The following is a 6,000-nucleotide window of genomic DNA, read 5'->3' as shown; positions in this document are numbered from 1 at the left end:
TAGAAAAGTCTCATGTGATATCCCAATAACTATCTACACACTGTCTCAATTTGGGGCATTCGGTTGTCATTTAAAAGGAAATGTGCAATGAGATGACAGCTGACCTCATCAACTAATGGGAGTACCTACATGTATTTAAACAGATGAATACTTATATTCACATTGGATAAAATTCGTCAAGTTTAATAACTTTTACTGTATTCACTTTTAAATGGTGGAGAGTGAAATGTGCCTTAAAAGATTCCTTAAGTTTCTGAATATCTGCTGCAAACAAGTCTCGCCATTATCAGAAATCTCTAGATTTGACGGAGTCAATTCCTGAATGTGATGCAATGTTTGATTTCCTCATATTAAGACCCAGTTGATGTCGTGTAGCTGTACATGTTTTCATCAGAGCACACAGTACTTGACAAATTGTTCAACGTGTGAAGCATGCATTGACAAACACTATCGTGGCACAATTTGGTCTTTGATGATCATTCTAAAGCATTTGTCTGGTTTTAAGTGCATGTTTGCACACATCTGGGGAATCTTTCTTCTCCTTCATTGGGAACGTTTCTTCTGTAGTCCTATTTCTTCGGATAAAAAAAACAAGTCTTGTTTACAATCAATGTTCTTTTTCCGTGAAAATGGGATCCTCGCTGCTTTGACATTATAGCATTTATCTGCGCAGTTTGATTTTTGTGCAACTGACTTACGACAATATAACTTCATAGCAACAATTCAATATGACCGCCAGGCCTATGTAAACCAATAATACTACGAACCACTTCACTTCCAATGCAGAACATTGGCAGATTTACAAGCCCACAATGAAAAGAAGAACATTTTACCCCACCTTTTGTTTTCATGAATACAAAATATTGATATGAATGTATATAACGACATGTTGAGCGTTTCCGATGGTACGTTATCATACATATTACGTACTCTCATAACTTAGTTATGTTCAAATGACTACCGTATTCATGGTGTAGTAGAAAAGTTCTAAGCCTTACAAACAAAACAAACAATTGTGCAAGTGTTTTTTATTTTGTTTTTCAACATAATTTCCCTACTTTTCCAGTCAGGAATAAGTCTAAAACCACCCTGAAAAACTCATTCAAGGCAGCTTTGAGGTCATCGTTGACGTCATAGTTCTTTTCACGAAGGTGTTCTTCAGTTTAAGAAACAGGTGGAAAACACTTGGAACCATGTGTGGCGAGTATGGAGGGTGTGCACATTGTCTCACAGCAGCCTTTTGCCAAGTGAAGAGGTGTGAGAAGAGGCACTGTTATGAGAAAAGAAGTTCCAGCAGTCAGCTTTCCTCGCCGTTTTTCTTTGATAGAATCTCTCAGGCGATGAAGAAAATTAGCACATTAGGCACGGGTATTCGTCTTTTGACTTTCTAAGTAATCAATCAGGATCACACCCTTTGCATTCCAGAATACAGTGGCCATAACTTCCTTCACTGATCTTGAAGACTTGAACTTCTTTGGTGCCCGAGAAGTGGAATTGTACCATTCCGTGGATTGACGTTTTGACTCGGGATCATAGTGGTAGATCCACGTTTCATCGCCGGTTAATCTTTTGAATTTGATGAAATCCTGCTGAAATAGGTCTAAATTTTGTCTGGCATTTTCAATTTTTTTCAGAATTTAGAAACTTGGGCATCCAACATGCAGATGTTTTATTCATCTGTAAATGTTCAAGACTAATAGTTTCAATAGGTCAGTGGCTTAGACATATGTCTTCCTCAAGTTCAGCAATGGTAACACGTTTATATGATAGTGTCAGTTTCTCTATCTCCTTGATTGTATCTTCATTGATGGAAGTATTAAGGGACGTCCAGAACTAGGGTCGTCATCAGGGTTTGTTCTTCCAGCCTTAAACATACATGTAGCTGCACGAGGTTTAATAGTGAAATAGCTAGGACACTTATCCCCACACACTTGTGACATGCGGTCATAAATTTTTCTGAGAGAGTTTTTCTCTGAAGTAAAAAACTTGATGACTGCTCGGTACTCGCTCTTTTTCTTTTTCGGAGTTGTTCTAATGTATGCATGTAAAACTGCGGTATGGTATCTTAGTGGGATAGCACTTTTAGATTGGTCTGGACAAGTACAAGCAGCCACAAACACATGTGCACGCACATCGCCTGTATATATAAGCGAATTCGTCTTGAACATTAAACCCCACTTGCCTCACATTTCATTCATATGTGGTTTAGTAAAACAACTCTGAAATGAGTTTATTCTGATTTGTACATGTACCGGTTTAACTGTCGACTGAATAGCAGGAGATCCACAATTAGCTGTATACATGTGACAGTGTTCAGTACAGCAAAGTATGTCAGTTTGAAGAATATCCATTTAGACGAACTAAGAGAACACTAAACATCACAAGAGCGCCGAAAATTGTGTGGTTACGAATACTTTCAATGTCACACGCATATGAAACTCCACATAAACATAAACACATAGACGCTGAAGAAAGCCCGAGTTGCCATTCATTTTCCAATGGTTCATTCCAACACAAATACATACACAGTTGAACCCCATTGAATTATCTTTGGTTTGGTTTGTTGAAAAGCAATATTCCATCTGTACGAGTTCGGCCTGTAAATAATCGTGTCTGTGCTACAAAATCCGTGACCGGTCATTGATAACATAAGCAAAGATCCACGCCATCGGGGAATGTTGACATACAAGCAACGAAGTGGTCGAACCCGGCCACACGGTCCATTAAATCCTTCATACAAGAAAAGGCAGCAGGGGATCAGTTCTAACCGATATTCCGTACAAAGTTATGATAATTCAGTATAACAAATCATTGGTACAGAGAAATGCCTTTTGTACTGATACAAAGGGTAAACAGTTAAGTATCACTAACTATAACAGGTTTTAAAAACCGTGTCTTGTTTTTATTTTATGACGAAACACTTTTGATGCTTTTTACTATGTGGTATGCGCATATGTTTAGTGAAATACAGAAACCGAACGATAATCGATTACGTAATGACATAATATGTAACTTGTGTCTGCGCACTCCTGTAGTATTCCGCACTAATGTTACTTTCTATGGTATTAGTTATTTGACTATTCTTCCAATTGATTAAGCCTCTGCTTCTTTGTATCATACGAAATGATCCAGTCCTGAAGAGTGAGTGAGTGAGGGAGTTGGGACGAGTTTCAGACGACTGGGCCACCGTGCCCCCCAGTCCTGAAGAGGTGAGGTGAAATGGAGTTCAAGATTATTGCACTAACATGCATATCGCGACATTCATGCGTGTGTGTGTGCACACTCCAGTACTATTCGGAACGACATCGGCTTCATAGCACTAGCCCACTGCGATTCCATGCCACAATGTAACACCAATATTCCACTCACACACAGTATACTGACTCCGAACCGACCTGGTTTTGTTTTATCCCCTTGATGCCGAGCACCAGTCCTTGTGACCATCTGAAGTAACGTGCATTGCTCTTGAGCCAAGTGTCCCTTACGTGACGGAGATATCGCACACGGTTATCTAAATGATGCCCATGTCAAATGTAGATATTACCAGAAAAAAAACACGGAACTTCAGATTGTGTGAAAATAAAGACGGTTTTCAAACATAAGAGGTCTCACTGGAAATAAACGTCATACACATGTATGTAATCGAACGAAATAGACGTAAGCATTTAAATAAAAGAGACAAGACCCTTCCCATATTCTTAAGAAATCTGTGCTAAAAGCAGAGTTCATTGTACGATACCCGTGAAGACCCGGGGTAGAATAGGTCTTGAACCCATGCTTGCCGTAAAAGGCAGCTATGCTTATAAGAGGCGACTAACGGGATCGGGTGGACAGGCTCGCTGACTTGGTTTGATGCATGTCATCGATCTCAATTGCGTGGATCGATGCTCATGATATAATTCACTGGATTGTCTGGTCCAGACTCGATTATTTACAGACCGTCGTCATGCAGCTGGCATGTTGGTGAGTGCAGCGTTAAACATCCAACCAACCAACCATTGTACGATTCCTACTATATCATATGAGCATGTGTTGATTGGAATCACTATCAAATAGTGATGATACAAGGTGTCCACGAAAAGGTGAAACACATGCAAAGGCACGTCAACTGTTCACCTGAAAATCACGCGGGAATATGTGGTCCATTCAAAAAAGGGAATTGAATCGGACATTTTTGTCACTGAAATGTCCTCCATATGTACATGCGATACACCTGGGGCATTGAATGTTGCAACCCTGATCAAACAATTTTTGAATCGTATGACGGTCTTTCAAATCTTGGGGAAAAGCGCCGCACGACTGTGCCTCAAAAGTTGTGAAATGTGAACATCAAAGGTTGAATCTGCTCGAATATATCTCGACATAAAGGGAAAATTGACAGTTGGAAAATTGAAATAATCCCTCTTGTAATACAGTCTTATGGAGAGATTTTTGTTTTGTTTTTCACATAGATCTAAATATGGAACCGCTTCATTGGTCTCCTTTATTTCGGGTTCAGATGAGTAATTCAGTGGAATTGGCTGTTAGATGGTTATTGAATGATAATAGATCATCGATATTCCTGATGGTTAAGTTAAAACATTTTCGCCAAAAGGGGAGCACAACTGGTGCCCATGTGGATGCCTACCACTTGCCTGAAGGTCTCATCCTCAAAGTTTACATATATGTTATCAATGATGAAGTACAGCATTTAACGTTATTCCAAATCATTTGGAGTATAACTTGTACGCCAAAGCCGATCCTATCTGTGGTATACATGTCGGCTGAGGTAGTTGCAAACTGAAAGTGCTTTGCATTTAAAATATTTATATCATTCAAGATGCATTCTTGTCTTTCTAGAGATAGACATAGTGTCCCCATGCATCGAGAAATTGATATAATTGTACTCATTAATTTGTCAGTTATAGTAGTATCTACAAAAATGCTTGTCAGGAAGACTTAATAACCAAATCGAAATGGACTCTAATAGTTGATCTAATCAAACAATATTCGGAATCAAGTCTGGTATCTCACCGAGGGTTTCAAATTATAGCCGTCCAAGGACTGGACAGGGGAAATGCATTTTAATAATGTAGTTAAGTCCCTCTGTTGTTCGATAACAGGCCAAATCAAATATCTTCGTCACTTCAATCACAGTAAGGGTTGTATTTGTACTGAACCATATAACCTTCGTCACCACACGTGAGAGCAGTTCAACGAAAAAGTTATAATTGTGAAAGACTATTCTCTGATACCGACATTTGGAGGGTTCATAATTGGCAACATGTTATCTGATGTGTGACTGTTGAAATGGAGAATGAAGTCGTCAGACTGCAGGACGCCAATCAGTTTAAATGTTTATAAGGTTTTAGTGCTATTGGTTTTGGGATGCTCATCAAGCGGTACACTGAAACAAATGGAAAACAATGTGCTCTTGTGTTATATACTGTCTGAATCAAAGACTTGTAATCCTGCTCAAGTGACATGTGTTTTCCTGATTTATCATCCTAAATTCTTCTTTCAAGGGGAACGGTGCCCAAGTCGTATAAGACGCCACAATTCTCTGTGCAGCGTCATCGTTAACATGCCAACTGGTATGGAATCTGGAGGCTTTAATTGTGGTCATTAAAGAAAGTTCAGAACACGATAAAGGGACTAGATTTTTATTTTGTTTCATAAAAAACGACAGAGTTATACGAGGTCCAGATGAACGTGTACAGTTGTGTTCTTTGTGCCTATTTCGGCCTCTTTGAAACATCACGAACCTGACCCTTCATTTCTGATCCTCCGTGCTCCTAACCCGGACGGGTGAAAGGTTGATGGCCACTTGGCCTGTGACCATACAAATCACCCCGAAGATTTCCTCGATGACGTGCGGGCTTTGTCTCATGGGAATGAATCCAATTAAGACTAATAACAATAATACGAGATTGCTCTTGTTGTATTGTGGGATTGGCACCATATACATATATACTGAACCGCAAAAGAAACGCAAGTACCAAAATGATGTCAATATGATTT

The sequence above is a fragment of the Haliotis cracherodii genome, unplaced genomic scaffold (assembly GCF_022045235.1).
Source record: "Haliotis cracherodii isolate W230 unplaced genomic scaffold, xgHalCrac1.p SCAF_17, whole genome shotgun sequence".
Classification (NCBI taxonomy): domain Eukaryota; kingdom Metazoa; phylum Mollusca; class Gastropoda; order Lepetellida; family Haliotidae; genus Haliotis; species Haliotis cracherodii.
Note: the sequence above shows the minus strand (reverse complement) of the source record.